This window comes from Chlamydotis macqueenii, chromosome 25 (assembly GCF_036417535.1).
Source record: "Chlamydotis macqueenii isolate bChlMac1 chromosome 25, bChlMac1.mat, whole genome shotgun sequence".
Lineage (NCBI taxonomy): Eukaryota > Metazoa > Chordata > Aves > Otidiformes > Otididae > Chlamydotis > Chlamydotis macqueenii.
In genome coordinates, this window is record NC_141580.1 from 3,459,438 (window position 1) to 3,477,900 (window position 18,463).

At 43.4% G+C, this 18,463-nt stretch overlaps 1 protein-coding gene across 1 annotated transcript in view; it reads left to right on the forward strand.

Moving 5' to 3' along the window:
- Positions 1-18,463, forward strand: part of TANC2 (tetratricopeptide repeat, ankyrin repeat and coiled-coil containing 2) — a 241,105-nt gene that overhangs the window by 21,272 nt on the left and 201,370 nt on the right. Inside the window, exon 2 of the mRNA XM_086766662.1 lies at positions 11,400-11,462. The gene's annotated coding sequence lies outside the window, so the exon portion shown is untranslated. The remainder of the gene's footprint in view (positions 1-11,399; positions 11,463-18,463) is intronic.

An 18,463-nucleotide genomic window follows, 5' to 3' on the forward strand; every position in this document is an offset into this window, starting at 1 on the left:
TTGTTTGCATTATTTTGCTTTAAAAGCAGTAAACTTTGGAAAATGTGATATTCATACCCAATTTAGATTTAAGGTAATCCAATCTGGCTACAACACTGGGAATGTTAAACTGTTTTTCCTTTTCAGACTTATTAAAGAAAAAGGGCTTCCTGATATGGATGGTAATACAACAGTAGGGATTACTGTATTTTCTGTAACACGTCTTGATGTCAGAGATGTTTTCCTGCAGAATTTGCCTGAGGACGTTTCAGGCTATTGTTTCTTAACAGACATTGTTCCAGCTTGTAATAAAGGTGAATCAGAGACTTTGGCTTTGTTGCACTGCAGCAGGGATGAGAATATGCTACTTTTTGATCCAAAGGACAAAAGTGGGAGTGTATGCCAAGAGGGAGGGGGTTCCTCAAGCCCTAAATTCTGCGGCTCTGGAATAAGAGTTTGGGTGGAAGTGGAGTGTGTCTATGGAGGGCTATGTGTGTGTGTATATATGCGTATAGTATGCAAGTACTGCTGTGGAATACATCCCCATACGGAAACTTCTCTACAAAGAGAAGCTTTAGATGCCAGGTAACACTGCTATTCCTGTCCTCTTCCCCGGTGTTTACAGGCAGGGCGGCATTGTGAGTAGTGATGGTGCCAAGGCAGAACGGCGACGTAAGTAAGGGCAAGACTTGGGTCTCCCTGCTCTCACCAGCAGCTCTACCTAATAGCTTTAGAGAGAAACCAAGTTTGAGTAGACATGTGTTATTTCTTGACTGATCTTTTCAGTTCTTTAAGAAGTATTCAGATGCTGATAGGCTTCAAAGGAAAGCAAACCAGCTGCTTTTTTTTATTTCTTCCGGTTTTCCTTGGTTGTGCGCACTTCTCTCTTTAATTATGAGGGTTTTTGTTTAGAAGTGGATAGAACTTGGGATTTGCCTCAGTGAATGATGACTGAGAATCACAGAATGGTTTGGGTTGGAAAGGACCTTCAAAGCCCACCCAGCCCAACCCCCTGCCAGGAGCAGGGACATCTCCAACCGGATCAGGTTGCTCAGAGCCCCGGCCAACCTGGCCTGGAACGTTTCCAGGGATGGGGCATCCACCGCCTCTCTGGGCAACCTGGGCCAGTGCTCCACCACCCTCATTGTAAAAAAAAATTTTTCTAATATCTGATCTAAATCTACTTCCCTCTACTTTGAAACCGTTACCCCTTGTCCTACTGCAACAGGCCCATAAATCGTTCTGGATTATACGTGGCAATTGCAATCATTTAAGTTCCAAACGTAGGGAAAAACATACATCCTGTCTCACTCTGTCTTCAGAAAGAATTTAGATTTCCTCCATATGACAGACTGTACATAGTAGTTAAGAAATCAAATTGTTTTTATAGTTATGCAGCTTAATGAGGAAATCTCACCCTTCAGTTCCAAAGTTTTATTAAAAATGGAGGAGAGGGTGAAGACTTTGTCTCAAAAGAAAACCAAACCAATACTGCCATATTCAGCTTTGCTGCGTTATCTTTAAGCTTTGATACACACTTTTTGATACTCTCTTGACTCTCTCCATCAGTCATGGAAAGAGCATTTCCTTTCCCCAAGGGAAAAAGAACAGCGTCCCGAGCATTCCAGTACTGGAGAGACTCGGAAAAGCACCCTTGCCTTAGCACCACCACCGCTCATCTTTACTTGGCTCTCTGTGAAACAGAATGAACAGAGCAAGCGGAAGAGGAGGCAGAAGGGATCTATAATAGAGTCTGAGCAGGGCAAAACAAATTTCAGGCCCGGCTTTTCAAATGCTCCTGTACCAGTCTTCTGATCTGGCTTAAGTACACCTGAGCCAAAGGCAGTTGCTCCTGTGAGGTAACGCGTTTCATTTTGTGGTTGGGATAAGTTAGGAGGATGCTCCGTGTTCTCAGCTGCCAGGTGCTGGCTTTCCAAGCCTTGGTCATGTAGCAGATGTCCAGAATCCCACTGAAAGTCTGGGAAGTGCCCAGTTCACTGCAGTGCTCTCACTGTGACCCCTTTCTGCCTGCTGCTGTTTAGTTCCTCATGGCTTGCATTCTTTGCGGACTGATAACAGTCTACTTCAGGTTAACTGGTTTCTCCAGTTAAAAAAAAACTCACTGGGTTTTCAGCTCTCGTTGCGTAAAGCCAGGGAACTGCAGTTCTTCCTACCAGAACTGCGAGTCTTCGTGTCTGCGTTTTCGCTGCCCGTTGTAGGGTGAAACCAGAAACCTCTGAGTTGTTAGCTAACAAGAACAGTATGAAGCGGAGCTCGTGTATACAGCACTGAATTCTTCTGAAGCGTGCTATGTGCTGTAATTTCAAGTGTGCTCATACAAAGGCTTCATTTATAACTGCTTGTAGTTTAAACACATGGCCTGAAGTAGGCAGGCCTCTTTGAAATATCACTTTTATATTCATAAAAGATAAAAGGTGCATAAATATGCCCGTTCCTTCAAGTACTTATTCATATATCTGCTCACCTGTGGTGAGGTTTGAAGAAGTGACTTGAAGTGGAATATCCACTTCTGCTGAGTCCCAGTTTTGGAGTATAGTTAGCCATCTACCAGAAAATGAAAGCCGAGTGAAACAAACTGTCAGGTAAATCCACTTTTCATTGCTGTACTTCCCTCACAATCTAAGGTGTGGTCTGTAGCGTTAGCAGATAAGTTAAGAATACAAAAAATGCCGTTCTTTTTAATGTAAGTACAGTTTCACACATTAAAAAGACAGTTTGTCATTTGTAAGGTATGTTTTTTCTTTCCTCCCATCTTCTCTCTTTTGTTTTATCCCAAAGCCCAAGTCGCTTGCGTGTGTTAAACCTTAGTGTTCTTGATTATACCAAAACCAAGAGATGTTTGAAAAAGAAGTGTGACTGTACAATATGTTTGAGTAATTGACTTTTTGCAGGGACACGTACTTGTCACTGAGAGAACTGTTAGTAGAATAATAGTTTTGTTTCATTCAGCTGTGTACAGTTCTCTCCTCTGACAAATTAATTCAAACAAAATAGTCAAGCTACTTACTGGTAATACTTCTGTTAGAAACACAAGACCCGAAAAGCCTCACTCAGTGTTTTTGTTGCTCTGGTTTCCCCCCCTCCCCGAGGTGTCTGTGTGTCCTGCCTGCCGTGTTCCGTGTCGCGTGCCTACAGCACATGAGATTACAGATGTTGCGTTAGTGCAGTCGTGGGACTTGCGTTACGGGAAAGCATTGTCATGTTCCTGCTCTCGGTAGTTTCCTCTGCTGAATTACAGAGCTCTAATTAGGTCAGCCAGCACTGGTACCACCGGGGTCTGCTGGCTGTGATGTGGCAGAAGCAGGGCTTGGTGTCACACGCGGTCACTGGCACGTGCAGATGCACGTTTGTGTGGTGACTTCCCTCTTATTTCTTGCAAGTTTTTTTTTTCCTAGATTCTCTTTCCAGAAACTTTTTTTAGTAATTTTTTTTTTGTATTTTTTTGTCATCTTTCCTTCATTTTCACTTTTACAATTTTTTTTCTGTCTTATATTCTGTGACACTTTTACCCCGTCTCTCCTTCAGAGGTTTCGTTCTCCCCTCCTCCCTTTTCCTTATTTGAATTTCTTCCTCCATCTGCTCTTGCTTCTCTCTCCTTGTAATTGTTTTAATCTTCATGTTTTTCCATACCATTTCCACATGGGTATATTTACAGAAAGCAAAACGGTCTGGGAAAAAGAGTTGTGTTTCTAAGTACTTGAGCTCTGGTTGCATGCTTCTAAAGGTTTCTGAAGAAAAGGTTTTGATGGACTTTCCTTTGAAATGTGTTTGTTCTGTAGGAGCTGGTTAAGAAGGTTTGGAGTGGTTTTTATCCTCAGTACCCAGGAGTCTTCTGAGATAAAGCAGCGCAGTAGCAGCGATTTAGGTGCCTCCTTAGGTTAGGAGCAACAGCAGAAGTTCCCCTGCTAGAGGAGGTCCTGTGCAGGTGTCCTTTTTGCAGTCCAGGGAATCACAGAATCACAGAATGGTTTGGGTTGGAAAGGACCTTCAAAGGTCACCTAGTCCAACCCCCTGCAAGGAGCAGGGACATCTCCAACCGGATCAGGTTGCTCAGAGCCCCGGCCAACCTGGCCTGGAACGTTTCCAGGGATGGGGCATCCACCGCCTCTCTGGGCAACCTGGGCCAGTGCTCCACCACCCTCAGTGTAAAAAATTTTTTCCTAATATCTGATCTAAATCTACCTTCCTCTATTTTAAAACCATCACCCCTCGTCCTGTCACACCAGGCCCTGCTGAAGAGTCTCTCCCCACCTTCCCTGCAGCCCCCTTTGGGCACTGGGAGCCGCTCTCAGCTCTCCCCGGAGCCTCTTCTTCTCCAGGCTGAACAGCCCCAGCTCTCCCAGCCTGGCCTCACAGCAGAGCTGCTCCAGCCCTCTCAGCATCTGCATGGCCTCCTCTGGACCCTCTCCAACTGGTCCATGTCCTTTTGATGTCGGGGGCTCCAGAGCTGGACACAGTGCTGCAGGGGGGTCTCACCAGAGCGGAGCAGAGGGGCAGAATCCCCTCCCTCGACCTGCCAGCCATGCCCCTCTTGATGCAGCCCAGGATGCTGTTGGCTTTCTGGGCTGCAAGTGCACACTGCCAGCTGTTGTTGAGCTTCTCGTCCACCAGCACTCCCAAGTCCCTCTCCTCAGGGCTCCTCTTCTTCCATTCTCTGCCCAGCCTGTATTTGTGCCTGGGACTGCCATGACCCAGGTGCAGGACTTTGCACTTGGCCTGGTTGAATTTCATGAGGTTGGCATGGGCCCACCTCTTCAGCCTGCCAAGGTCCCTCTGGATGGCATCCCTCCCTTCCAGCGTATTGACGGCACCACACAACTTGGTGTCATGGGCGAACTTGCTGAGGGTGCACTCTATCCCACTGTCCATGTCCTGACAAAGATATTGAATGAGGCCGGGCCCAACATGGACCCCTGAGGAACACCACTCGTCACCAGTTTCCACCTGGACACTGAGCCGTTGACCACCACTCTCTGAGTGCGACCATCCAGCCAACTCCTTATGCACCGAGTGGTCCGTCCATCAAACCCATGCCTCTCCGGTTTAGGGAAAAGTCAAATGCGACAAACTTGTGAAAACTGAGCACGGTTCTAGCAGGGATGAAAATTAAAAAAAGAGAGTAGGGGGCAGGGGAATCTTTAGAAGTCCATTTTGGCAGCTGTCTCCAAAAGGCCCTGCCTGGTCCTGGCCTCTCAGGCTGCGCGCTTACCAGCAGTGTCAGCAGGGCGTTAGTGGTGGTGCGTGGACATGGGAATGCCAACGGGGTCCTTCGGGTAACGCTGTGCTGTAAGTACCGTTCTTGGCGTTGTAGTCGTTTGATCCTTACATTTGCTAGATTGCCTCCCTTTGAGCAGCGTTGTCAGAGTTTTTTGTTCGGTCCTTACTGAAATCCCTGGCAAAACTCTGAGCAGCACGGGAAGGGTTGGGATAAGTTTGGGATGGTCAGAGCGATGGCTGTTTGATGTCTTTGCAGTGTTGTGCTGTCTGTAGGCCGTTAAAGCTCCTCTTCGAGTTATTTGCTGACATCTGTTAAAATGTCGGATAGTTACAATCAGTCTCCTAACCTTGAATTACTCTGGAAGGAAAATATTTTTCTTGGTGAAACATAACCCATAATTTAACAGTCACGTTGGCACATGCGTGAGGAGTGCGGTACCCGAACCGAGTTAATAAATAACGACCAGTCTGGAGATAGAGCAGGGAGGGTGAGCAGGCAGGCTGTGGTGAATGTTATTAAACGTGTCGTGGTAATTAGAGTCCGGAGGCGTTAGGAAGGTGAGGGCTCTGTAGCCCTTGTCGTTGTAACAGCAGAACAACAACAACTCCTGCCCACAAATCACTGTGCTGGTAGGTAGGTCTGGAAATGTTGATGAACACTATGAAGATGCTGAAAAACAGCATCCTCTTTGATAGCGTGGAACTATTTGTTAGTTAATGGAAGCTCCTATAATTTTTTAAAAAAAAAGCAAGAGTCTGAGTTGTTAAGATAGCGGAATGTAAATAGCATCTGCATTTCACACAGGGTGGTTTGATTGTGGTGGTGGTGTTTGGTTTGTTTTTTTTTTTTTTAAGGTACATGGGGTGAGCATAAAAATCTTAATTAAAGCATGGACAATCTTCTGATTGATTTATTTATTTATTTTCATAATTCCATTGATTTCTGGATGGTTTCCCATAGTTATTTAGAGTGATGATCGTGAAGAAACTCTTGCCAACTTAGAATATGGTAGAGTGGATGCCTGCGTCGCTGGGTTGAAAATCAGCCAAGACCTATCTAATTATGGGCTGAAGTGTTATGTTGTGTGGTTTTATTTGTGGAATTCTTAATTTATCGATAGTATACGTTCCTGTGTAATGAACTCTGTAAGTACAGTAATTATGTTTGGTAACATATGATTCAAATCTTACTTTTAATTAGAGAAGAAGAAGTTGAGAAGACAAGCTCTGTATTATGATGGAAGCATTACACTTGTTTTCCAAATCATCCCTCGCAGAGTTAGATCAGCCGTAGTTACAGTACTGTAATTTAAAGAATATGACAATTTTCCTGATCTTTGATTTGTAAAAAAAGTTTTGCTTAAAAATGAATTTATGTGGATTAGAACTGGAATCAAGACTGTTTTTTCTTGTCAGTATGTATTTTGTTTCCAACATATATGTATATGCAAAGAATTTAAACTGTGATTTTATTTGACTTTAGAATACGATGCAAGCTTACTCAATTTATCAGATGAATACCAGCTGGTGCAACTGACAGCCAAAACTAGAAAAATAACCTCATTTGAAGATGGAAATCCCTATTCATGAGACCATTTCGGAGCGCGCTCTCTCCGGCAGGACTGGTTGAGCAGCGTGTTCTGATCGTTGGGGCACTGCATGGCTTTCAAAGACAGATGGCCGTTGTGTTTAACGTCTGTGTGTTAATGTTCTGTTGATAAAAGTATGAGTAAGTTGTTAATTTCTCTGGGAAAATATAATTAAACTGTTGAGGTCAGGGTACGTGTGACCTATACTGCATTGGCTTTGGAGGCTTCAAATTCAATTATCTTTGCAAAATTGCTGTGAATTCTTACCTGGTCAAATGCAATGTCTGCTTGCTCAGATTATGGGGAAAAGGATTGCTTTATTTGCTTGAGGGTGGATAGAAAACTCATCTGATATCTCATCCTCTTAATTGGAAGCTTGCTCAATACTGGTGTTAAATGTTTTCAAATACAGACTTGGTGGTATTCATCTCAAGATAGCTCAACAGACTTCTCAAAGTTGTTACTGTGAAATCAGATGTCCTGGTATCGTTTACTGTACCTCTTCACAGGTAGGCAAGTGGCTCTGGAAGACAGGTTTTCTGTTTGGATTCTTAAAGCTTTAAGTGTTATTTCTGTCATGGATTTTAGCTTGACAGGAAAATACTAGAGCTGGAATGTGTGGTTCTGTACCTGGAAGTATTCTTTCCGTTGTGGGTACTTGTCTTCTGGACTAGAACAGGAGAGTGCTTTCTTCCGTCAGCTAAAAGTGTTGACAATCCTGTGATTTTTTTTTTTTTTAAAAAAAAACAAACCCTTTTCTTACCTCTTTCAGTAATTCTTACCTTAACTAGGAGCCGTTCTTTAGCGTCAGTTTAGCTGGCTTTTATTTTATGCCTTTTTTTGGTGCACTCGTGCAATAGCGTGTGCGTATATAAAAATGGAATTTAACTGGGACCATCTACTTACATGTTTAACAGAAGGTAAGAAAAGCTCTTTAAGAAATCATTTGAAGCTAGATGTGAAGAATGCTAGAGGTATGGTGAACGTGTGTCTTTTTGCTGTTCACACTCTGGTTGTTTTTAATGCATTCTTCTACAGAAGAGTTCAGGACAGTTCTTACCTGCGCAGGTATGGCCATTAAATAATTTGGGATTGCAAGTCTGCAGATGGATAGCTTTGTGTCTAAACTACTTCACTACCTCATCTGTTGAGCATGCTAAACCTTAATTCTTGTATTTCTGAACTTTGTCTACTTGAATTTGTGACATTATTGTCTTGTACTTTTTAATAGCATTTTTTTGTTTTCTTATTCTGGAAATTATGGAATGCCCTTTCACGGCTGTCAGAGCAGCTTTGTCCTCAGCGTGTTCATTCAGAAATAGTCTGAATTAGTGAAAAGGTCCAAATGCAGAGCATGGTCAAAAACTGTTTGAAGGGGATGGCTTTGGTTTTACTGGATGAAGATGAGTAAAGTGGTGGGTGCACTGGAGCAGTAGACATGGTATGGGAAGTGTAGAGTTGACTTGATACAGCTCTGGCCTGAATTGGTGTAGCTCTGGACTCATGGTTGTTCAAAAGAAAAGAAATCAGCAGATGGACGCAATGTCAACACATGCAGGCGGTGGGTGAAGCGCTTTTTCGTGCTGTTTTGAATCACAGGATGGCCTTGTGAGATTCTCGGTGTTTCTCGTTTCTGTTTGTGCTGTTCCTGACATCAGTTACCTGATTCTGTTGACAAAAAGTGTTCTGTAGATTGTGGGTTTTGTGTGTCTGTCGTTGCTTTTTATTTATTTATTTTTTTATTTTAATTGAGGAGCTTGGGAATATTTGTATTCATAGAATCATAGAATCTTTACGGTTGGAAAAGACCTCCAAGATCATCAAGCCTGACCGTCAGCCTAACACCACCGTGTCTGCTAGCCCGTGTCCTGTGTTCTGGGTCCTGTTCCATGTTTGCAAACTTGGATGGCAGTCGAAGTTGTTAGCTGGCTATTCCTGATTGACTTTTACAGGCAGAAATCCCAGTTGGCAGTAATTGGCTTCTTCGTTGGTGGTCAAAGGTGGAATGAATGCGAAGGCTGAAGCGGTTTCTGGAACGGGTAGGACGGTGCTGATGGCTGTTCTGTGACTGTTTGTGCCTGGTTTACAGATACCTCACCTTGTGCGCGTGGGGAGGCAGGAATCGGGCAAACAACGGTATTTCTGTTGGTTTGGGAGAGGAGTAAGAGTTAAGAAGTAGGACTGTTACCTTCTCTCTGCCAAAAGAAGTGGCTTGGAAAACCTATACTGATACTGTCTTTAAAAAAGGAAAAATTAAAAAAAAAGTGTTATTACTTGGAGCCGTACCACAGGACGGAGGTTTTAAGACCCCGAAATCTCAGAATATCCGGAGAAATCCTGACTGTATGTTGCTTCTGAGTGAAACACACCATGGTTGCGATTTATGTGTTTAATCAAGAAGGAATAATTCTAAAATTGATTCCCCCCACCCCCGTTTGTGTATTAGCCTCTAAATATATTTATTATGATACAACATGTCAGAATTTATAACTTTCATACAGCTAAATAGCAGAATTTACAAAAATAATTAGAGGGTTAAAGGCATTTAAAGAATAAAAGCATTTTAATGACATTCAGTTTTTATTGACAACCCACTAATATCTGCTGCGCTCACATAAAGATTTCTAATGTAATAATATGAGCAGATGAAAGCCCTGCTATTGAAAAGCTCGCCGCAGAGCGGATTCGTCAAACACGCACTCCGAATGCAGATGGAAAGTTATTGAGCAAATGACGGGTAGTCAGCACCCATCTGCGGCCTGCCCCGCGTAGGCCCTGTCCTGCTCTTTGTTTTACAGGGTGTCGTGTTAAGAGAGATGATGGATTAAGAAGATAGATGGCAGCAAACTGAAACGTTTATAAGGAGTTATTTTTAGTTATTCAAAAACTCCATGCGTGTTTTCAATTTTCCAGAAATTGTAATGTTGGTGCTTTTGAAAGAAAAAATTCTCTTTATTCATTTCCCTGCTGCAGGTGTTTGCAAGTACCGAGTTTTTGACCAGTTAAAAGAATCGTGGAGAGCGTCAAATAAATGTTTTAAGATCCTTTCTTCTTCTGTTTCTTTAGGAGCTGAGGAATATAGAGATTTTTTTTTGTGAAGTAATGTCTAATAAAAATCTTCCTCGATCTGTACGTATTTAGGTTTGGCCTCTGTATGGGCTCAGTTAAAATCGGTTCCATAATTGTGGTCTTTTGCTGTATGTGCTTGGACACTCATTCCGAAATTTTTAGCTGAGTCTTTCTAACAATATAGTTACTACAGAATGCAAATGTTCAGGTGGTTGGATGATTTCGGGTGCGAGCAGCAGTTTGCGGAACCCGAGAAGGGAGTTTGAAGAAGGGCCGTCACCTTGCCAAGGTGCGAGGCGGCCCGCGGGGCTGAAGGCGGCTCCGGCACCGCCGGGGAGGTGTCGGCTGGATGACCCTTCCCCCTCGCTGTGCCGGGGGTCGCTGGTGGTGCCGTGGGACGAGAGCGGCGTTTGCGTTGGGTGGCCGATGGGGACAGCCGCAGTTCTGGGCAGCATCGTGGGCTGGTTACTGGCTTTTCAGTTATTCTTCCACAGAAGCGAAAAATTGAAAGCGGGGAGGTAATTGGCAACCGTGAGAAATAAGATAAGATCGCTTAATGAATTTATGGAATGTCTCACAGTTTTTTTTTTCCTACAAAATTATTCATATAAGAGTATCTGAGAAGTTTCTGTTAAGGTCTGGAGAGCAGTGTGGATTACAAATGAAGCTGTCAATTACTTTCCAGTGTCCTCTTGCAGTAGAATTGCAAAAATGCTACTGAAGTGGTTGACTATTATTCTGCTTTGGTTTAAACTTGCAAACTTAAGGTGATCTCAATGTACTTTTGATTTTTTTTAGTCGGAGGGTTTTTTGCTGTTGTTGTTTGATGACAAATGAGATGTGTCTGCATGTCCTTCTGCTCGCTGCTTCTCCAATGAGATTTCCAGAAGAACAGATCGGTAAAGCCTGTCCGGCAGTACTGTCAGCACAGACAGACACACGCTGGTACTGAAATGGGTGCTCTGGTCTTTCTCCGTGAGGAGCGAGGTTCATTTCTGGTGGCCCTTTGCGGATGGACTCGTTACGAGCGCGTGGTGACAGAGCGGAGGGCCACGTCCCGACCCCTTGGTTCCGTGCGGAGTCCCTTCATGGGAGTTGTGTTTATGTAAAGATGGAGTTTTTAAAAAAAAAACAACACTGAGGGGAGGTTGCAGGATTTTAGCAGGAGAGCTTACTGGGTTGGAGGGAAATATTTGAAGTAACATTTTACTTTTAAATAGTGTGGTGTGTATCAGAGCAAAGCCTTACCTGCTGCCCTTCTCCCGTTTGAGAAGTGGTGAGAGGGAAGAGCTAAATACTGGAATTAGTATTGATTAGCAGAGATTGAAAGCGCGAGTGTTGTCTTTTAACTGTGATGATAGAGCGGGGGGTGTCTAACAGCTTATCCAGCAATACTCTGGAAAAGCTGAGGGTTGTTCCTGGCTGAGATCGCTGTAGTTCTGTGCGTGCAGCTGGGCAGCGTGCGACAGTGATGTGTTGAGAGGATGCTACTAAATCCTGTTGGTTTTTTTTTGTGTCTTTCAGGACTTTCATTGAATGGAGAAAGACACTTTTTACTAGAGATTTAACTTTTCTAAAGATACCAAGGTAGGAGATTTTTTTTTTTTTTCTCCACGATCCCACATTTGCTTTGCAGTGGTTATTTAATTGTTTAAATAGAATTGAAGTTGTCCTCTGCTGTTTCTTTGTTACTCTGTGATCACCTAGAATTGGAAATGGAGCATGAGCACTGTCTTCTTATGTCACTTTTACCATTTTTAACCTGATTATTTCTCTAATTAGAGGATAAGTTGTAATGCTTTCATGTTTTAAGTGTTCTATCATTCTGTCTTTTCCTACTGGAGGTGATCAGGAAAACTGATCTAATAAAGAAATATTTACATAGGGTTCTGCATTATTTATTGAGTTCAATCTAACTGCTAATTAAAGTATTTATGCTTTTTTGTAAACAAAGTGTTTAATAGTGACACAGCATTCTACATCAATATACTTTGGTGTTCTAATTTTTCAAGTTGTTTTTTGTAAAATCCAAGATCTTCTGTGTTCTGAGATAATCTCCAGGGCTTGCCAGTAGATTGAACTTCAGTTCCATATTGTATGTTCTTGAGAGGTGAGCAGGTTTGTACAACAGGCTTGCAGCAGCTCCTTAATTAGGTCTGTATTTTAATGTTTTTTTTTTTTTTTTTTTTTGTTATTTACAAAATAAGAAAATAATTCCAGTCTCCTTTAATCTCTCAAAGTAGTCAAGTGCTGTAATGTTTCCTTCCACTTTAATCATTACCTAGTTTTTTGTTTTCATTTTCTGTTGTACCACGGTATCTTCAAAATTAACGTAAGTTTGATAGAACGTGCTGTATGTAGCTGTTGTTTTTTTGAGTGACAGATTTTCGGCTGCTCTGTGTCATAGCTGAAAGTTGAAATGCAAGCAGTTCATGATGGAGAAGCTTGCTGCACTTCAATCTTCTGGTGGTTTGGGGCAGAATCAGGATTGTTGGTCCTGACAGAGTGAGACTTGTTGATTCCAGCCGTCAAAAATGCCCTAAAATGTCTTCCAAGGGAGACAGTTTAACTAGACTCAACTTCTGCAGAACAATGCCACATTTTCTGTCAAGCTTAAGTAATAGCCAGTTCACATGGTTGTTGGTGGAGGCACCTACTGATAATATTTACAACCCAAGCAGTAATTTTAGCTGTTACAGGTGACACAGAAGACACTTCAAGACCCTGAAGATGAGTTGATAAAAGTGAGATGATTGTATTCCAAACTTTTTTCCTCAGTTATCGTTTTTTTTTTTTTTTTTTTTTTTCCGGAGGCAGTGTAATTGACATTGTGTGTGGAGAACATAAGTGTCCCTTATGAATTCAGTCTGTACCATTAATCTAGAATTAGAAACTAGGTTATGCAAAACTATAAAGCTCTGTTCAAAATTAAATTTCCTTAATTTCAAGGTCACCACATTTTCATGTTCAAGGGAGAACTGGTTCTGACGTTTGACTTTGTTCTAGTGAGTGGCTGCATTCCTTCCGTGGTGTTTCTGATCTCATTTTAAAGAGCTGTTCAGTTTTTCTGGTGTGAAATCCCAACACTTCAATAAAAAGTGATGTTGGAGAATTTTTTTTTTCCAGAGGAATAAATTAGAATCTCGACTGCCAAGTTAAGGTTGCGAAGTGCATTAGTTGATATTCTGTGATGGGCAAGCTTACCTCACCAGAATTAGTGTTGTTTGAGAGTGGTAGGGTTAGCTAGGTTCAGAGTGAGTCGTGAGGTGTCTGTCGGTGGCGTATGTCTCTCTAAGCGGTCATACTTGTATTCCTCAGCTTTCTTGCTGGAAGTATGACTGTGTTCTAGACAAAATGCAAACCAAATGTCTCCTGTTAAGGGAAGAGAGGGAGCTCAAGCCTCCGCAGAGTACATCTGTGCTGAGTGATGGAGCAGTGCACCTTTCTGGTGGTGTCCTCCTGCTGCTTTACAGCTCCCTCAGCCTGGCCCGGTTGCCCTCTGGAAGTGCTGTTTTTCCAAGCACGGTACCCGAATGAGCTGTAAGTTGTGTGGGTTTTCATAATAACACAGTACTTGTCTCCTTCCTCTCAGGCTCTAACTGTATAAAAGTTACCTCTGAACATAAACTCCATGGACTTTCAGTGAACATAATCACCGCAGGCGCATCAAGAAATATGTTTGGCCACGTTTACCTCAGGATTGTTGCTGGGAGCTCCACGTGCGTCGGAATATTCGTGTCATGCTCTCAGGGTTCCTTTTCAACTGTGGCATTACAGGCTGCGTTGTTTGGCAAAAATAAAAGCAGAGATTGAAGCTGACTTCCCGCTTCCCTGTGAAACACTGTCGCGTTGCCCCGCCGTGCGCTTGGCCCGGTGTGAACGCTGTCAGTTGTTTTAGCGTATTTTTCTGTATCCATCAAGGCCAGCTGGAGGAGTGGGGACAGTAGGGACATAGCTGGCTGCTCACAGGAGGAAAAGAGAGAAGGAATGCAGGGGCTCTTGAGCTGGGGCGTTGGTGGTAGGGTCCGTGGAAAGGATAGTCAGGAGTCTCTGTTTTGATGAGGAGGGGCCAGAGAGGATGGACAGACAGACTTTCATGTCAAGCCCCCCGCCCCGTCATAACAATTAGTGTTCAGGCTTTTGTGAGAGAATACAAAATGATTATTTTTTGTTCATATTCAGTTGTTCTAAAGCCTATTACTTTAGAGAACTTTGTCTAATAAACTCTTAATTGCTTAAAATCTTGTAATTGCTAGGGTTTAGTCTTTAGTCCTTTTAATTCCTTTTTTGTTTTCCTTCTTCCAAATAATCCTAGAAGTTCTTGGCATTTTTGCTAGATTACAGCAACGCTTTTTTCTTTCCTGCAGTGCTTGAAAAATGTTTAATCTCTAAATCCTGCTCCTGTACTTTTACATATGCATGGACCAAGCTTAAAAATGTTTCCTTTGACTTTAGAATCGTCATAGTTATTTTGCACTCCTGTTGTGAGTCAGAGCTGTTAGGTGAGGCAGAGACTTAACACATTCATCGTCCTGAGGTCTGTGGAGCTTCTGACCCGTCCTGGGGAGGATCGCTCACAGCGCGTGGCGGTCTCGTCTGCGTAAATACGCTCTTCTGGGCTCCTGGTCCTTGTCATTAGGTTGTCTCTCAAAACATCCTCTTGAATTCCAGGGCAATTTAAAATAAGAGTGTAGGTTAAACTTTGAATGATTTATGTGAGGGGCATGGGAAGTTTCAGTCTAGCAGCTGTTACAAGTGAACGTGGAACAGATTTCTGTGTGCAATGTACGTTACCCGTGCAGTAAGTGCCTGAAAGCCCCACTGGGTTTGTGTGGCGTGTCTTCCTTTCATGTTTGAATTTCTTTCATCTTGGGACAATTAGCTCCATACAGCTGTCACTTGTTTTAAAAAAGTCCTCGTTACCTATTCCTTTCTGAAGTTTGAATGCTTTTTGAAAACAGTTAACTAATTTGTGAAAGGTTAGATTTTTTTTTTTGTTCACAAAATGCTAATTTAGTCTTTACATGTTGTTAAATCCTGAAAGCTGATATTCAGAAAGGCACCTTTTTTCATGTTTTAATATATGCTTCTTATTATACACGCTTCTTAATTTCTAATATAGTGAGTTCGGCTTCCCTTGTGAAAACAGACAATGTGGTGCTACCAGGAACGTTTAAACGGTCAGAGGCGGTTTGTCCCAGAGGGCTCTCCGTGCTCACGGTGGGGTGGGACTGCACTGCTAGGCAATGCCGTCACCTTCCCGTCTACGGCTCAGCAAAGCGTTGTGTGGAGGTAGGATGCCGTACGATTTACGCTTCTTATGCTCTTCTGAATTTTGGGAGCGGATTGTCACCCGGAGATGGAGTGATTTCTAACAAAATACATTTTTCAGTGAGAAGTTTGCAAATACTTCTGATTTTTATCTATCTATAGAGATAATGTTTTGAGAATTTTTGACTAGTGTTCATAAACTTCTGATGAATATTATGAAGGTTCTGGGAGTAAATTCTGTCTTAATTTGCTCAGTAGGAGCTGCTGCCCAACCCGGACTATGGGCTGGTGGGATCTCATGGTCTGGCGCAGAGGTGTTCTTGTTTACAGGCTTTTACCTCACATGCTTTTCAACCACAAATTAATTCATGAAGAGGCAGCTGCCAGAATAGTTGAACCACCTCCAGTTTGGAAGGATGGGTATTCTTTTTTGTAAGTTGTCCCTTTCACACGTTCGGTTAAAGCTCTGTGGTGGCTGTGCTCACTGCTGTGCCGCTTGAACTGGTGAAATCTGTGAACGTCACCGTGATACACAGGCAGCCCAACTGGGACTTGCTCCGAACAGACTTCAAGGAGGAAAACTGTGAACGTGTTTAAAGAAATATGGTCCTTTTAAAATAGTTGGAAGACCAAAATGTTTACAGTTACTTTACTTTCTAGAAACAACTGAAAAGCGTATATTTAATAACTTCTGATGCTGACTTGCACAAATCGTGACAGCAGTGGCCAGGCAATGTTTGTACGTCTCACTGGACATCAAACACTTTTTGGAAAAAGAGCTTAGCTGTACTAATCAGCTTTATATGAAAAATAATTTTATTTTTGGTGAGGTGGTCACAGAAGAGGAAAACACTGGGATCTGGCTGTTGTAGTGGTGGTATATGGGGTACAGATAACTTGCTCTGACTTTGAAATTCCGTATCTGACAGACAATATCTTTCCTTAGGAGACCTCTAAAAAGGAGTAAAAATGACTTCTGTGGGTTGTGATAATGTGTAGCCACCCGAACTGTGAAGTAGTTTTCACAGCCTATCTACAAACCCTGTCTTAAAATTAAGAAAACAAAGAAAGAGGCCGTAGTCATCCGGGAGGATTTAGGGAGCTGTGGCAGACTTGTTCCAGCTTAGCATTTGGTGTAAAGTTGCAGCTTGCAGCACTCAGTCTGTCTCTGCTCCCTTGCCTTTGGTTTTTATTTTTTCTCATTGTATTTGTACTGCTGCTTTCTCATGCTCCAGAAGCTGTTTTTGTTTGTGTAATTCATGGAAATCTAGCTTTGTTAGAAGATAAAACAACATGTGGCAGTGTCTGTCTGTACACAAAACAGAAGACTCTTGAGCTGTTTTTAAAAAAAGACTTTTCTTGTGAAGTGCCGGTGATATAATATAATATAATATAAATCAGAGCTCATCGAGGTAGTGCCTCTCTGTTTACCTGCTGATACTGTTTGGAGCCTTCAGAAATCATCGTTAGATTTGGTAAGGTTACAAGTTACAATCTAAATGACAAACAACAGAGTAGGAGCCCTTGGTTGCCCCGGCTGAAGACAGAAGTGTCCCATGGCAATGCGAGCGTAGAGGTCCCCCGTCAGCGTACAGGGTCCTTCGCTCCTGCTGACCCCGCTGCGCGAGGCTGGAGAGAATTAACCCGGACTAGAAGATGTACTGAGGAGTTCGTTGGGGGTATGAAAAAATGCCTGATCCAGCTCCTCCTAATACTCTAATACCATTTGCTGTTTAATCCTCCTAATTCCATAAACTAATGTGACCAGCAGAATTTTTAATTTAGAGTGCTTATTTTTAAATGTTATTCCTGGCTCAGTGTTAACTAAACATAGGAAGAGCTGTGAGCACATTTGCTCGAAGATGCAAAATAATGTGGTTGTGCATGGGAAGGAAAAACAGCAGTTGATTTTGCTACTCCGTATTCGTAGGATCACAGAATGGTTCGGGTTGGAAGGACCTTGAAGGTAATCCAGTTTGAACTCCCCTGCCCTGGGCAGGAGTACGTTCCTCTAGACCAGGTCATTTGGAGCCCCGTCCAACCTGGCCTTGAACTCTTCCAGGGATGGGGCATCCACCACCTCTCTGGGCAACCTGGGCCAGTGCCTCTCCACCCTCATGGTAAAGAACTTCTTCCTTACATCTCATCTAAATCTACCTCCCTCTATGTTAAAACCCTTACCCCTTGTCCTGTCACCACAGGCCCTTGTCAAAAGTCCCTTTCCACCTTCCCTGCAGCCCCCTTTGGGCACTGGGAGCCGCTCTCAGGTCTCCCCGGAGCCTCCTCTTCTCCAGGCTGAACAGCCCCAGCTCTCTCAGCCTGGCCTCACAGCAGAGCTGCTCCAGCCCTCTCAGCATCTGCGTGGCCTCCTCTGGACCCTCTCCAAAGGCTCCACGTCCTTCTGATGTTGGGGGCTCCAGAGCTGGACGCAGTGCTGCAGTTGGGGTCTCACCGGAGCAGAGCAGAGGGGCAGGATCCCCTCCCTCAACCTGCTGCCCACGCTGCTGGGGATGCAGCCCAGGGTGCCGTTGGCCTTCTGGGCTGCAAGGGCACAGTACCAGCTCTTGTTGAGCTTCTCGTCCAGCATCACTCCCAAGTCCTTCTCAGGGCTGGTCTCTATCCATTAATATGAGAACCACCCAAGTCTTCTTTTTTCTTAAAAAAACCAATTGTAGATGAAGGAAGATAAGTCACGTTCAGACTCCAGCAGTTCTCCAGATAGTAGCAGGAGCTGCTGGCTGCCTTCTTGTGGTCTCACTGGAGGCCTAGATAAAAACATTTGGGTTCGTGGGGTGCTGGAGGGGTTTAATATTATCATATACCAAAATAAACAACACTCTGAGTTGGGTTGCCTCCTCTTTACGTTCATATTTTCTCCTTCTGATGTTGCAGAGGATGTTGTCGATGGAGGAGGTTATTAATAACAGCTTAGACGAGAGGAAGGATATGTAAACCCAGAAGTTTTCTTTCCGTGCTGCGAGCTGGAGCACAACAGCCATCTAAAGAAATTAAATAAACAGAATTCAAATTTAACACAATTATGTTTATGCCCAGATGGAAATTTTTTTTTTTGTAGTCATGTAACAGTAGGATGCTTCGGAGAGAGGCCTCAGCTCTGTTTGGGAGCCCTGGGAACTAGGCTGAGCACCGGCCCGGGGTGCTTTGATGTCCTTACACAAGGCCTCGGAGAGACGCCAGGTGAGACTCCAGCAACTCGTGGATGCAAAGGAAGTACCAGTGCTGTAACTTCTGTTTAGTATTCACACGTGCATACGTACGTCCGTGCAGGCAAAACAGACTCCATAATCTTTTTGTGG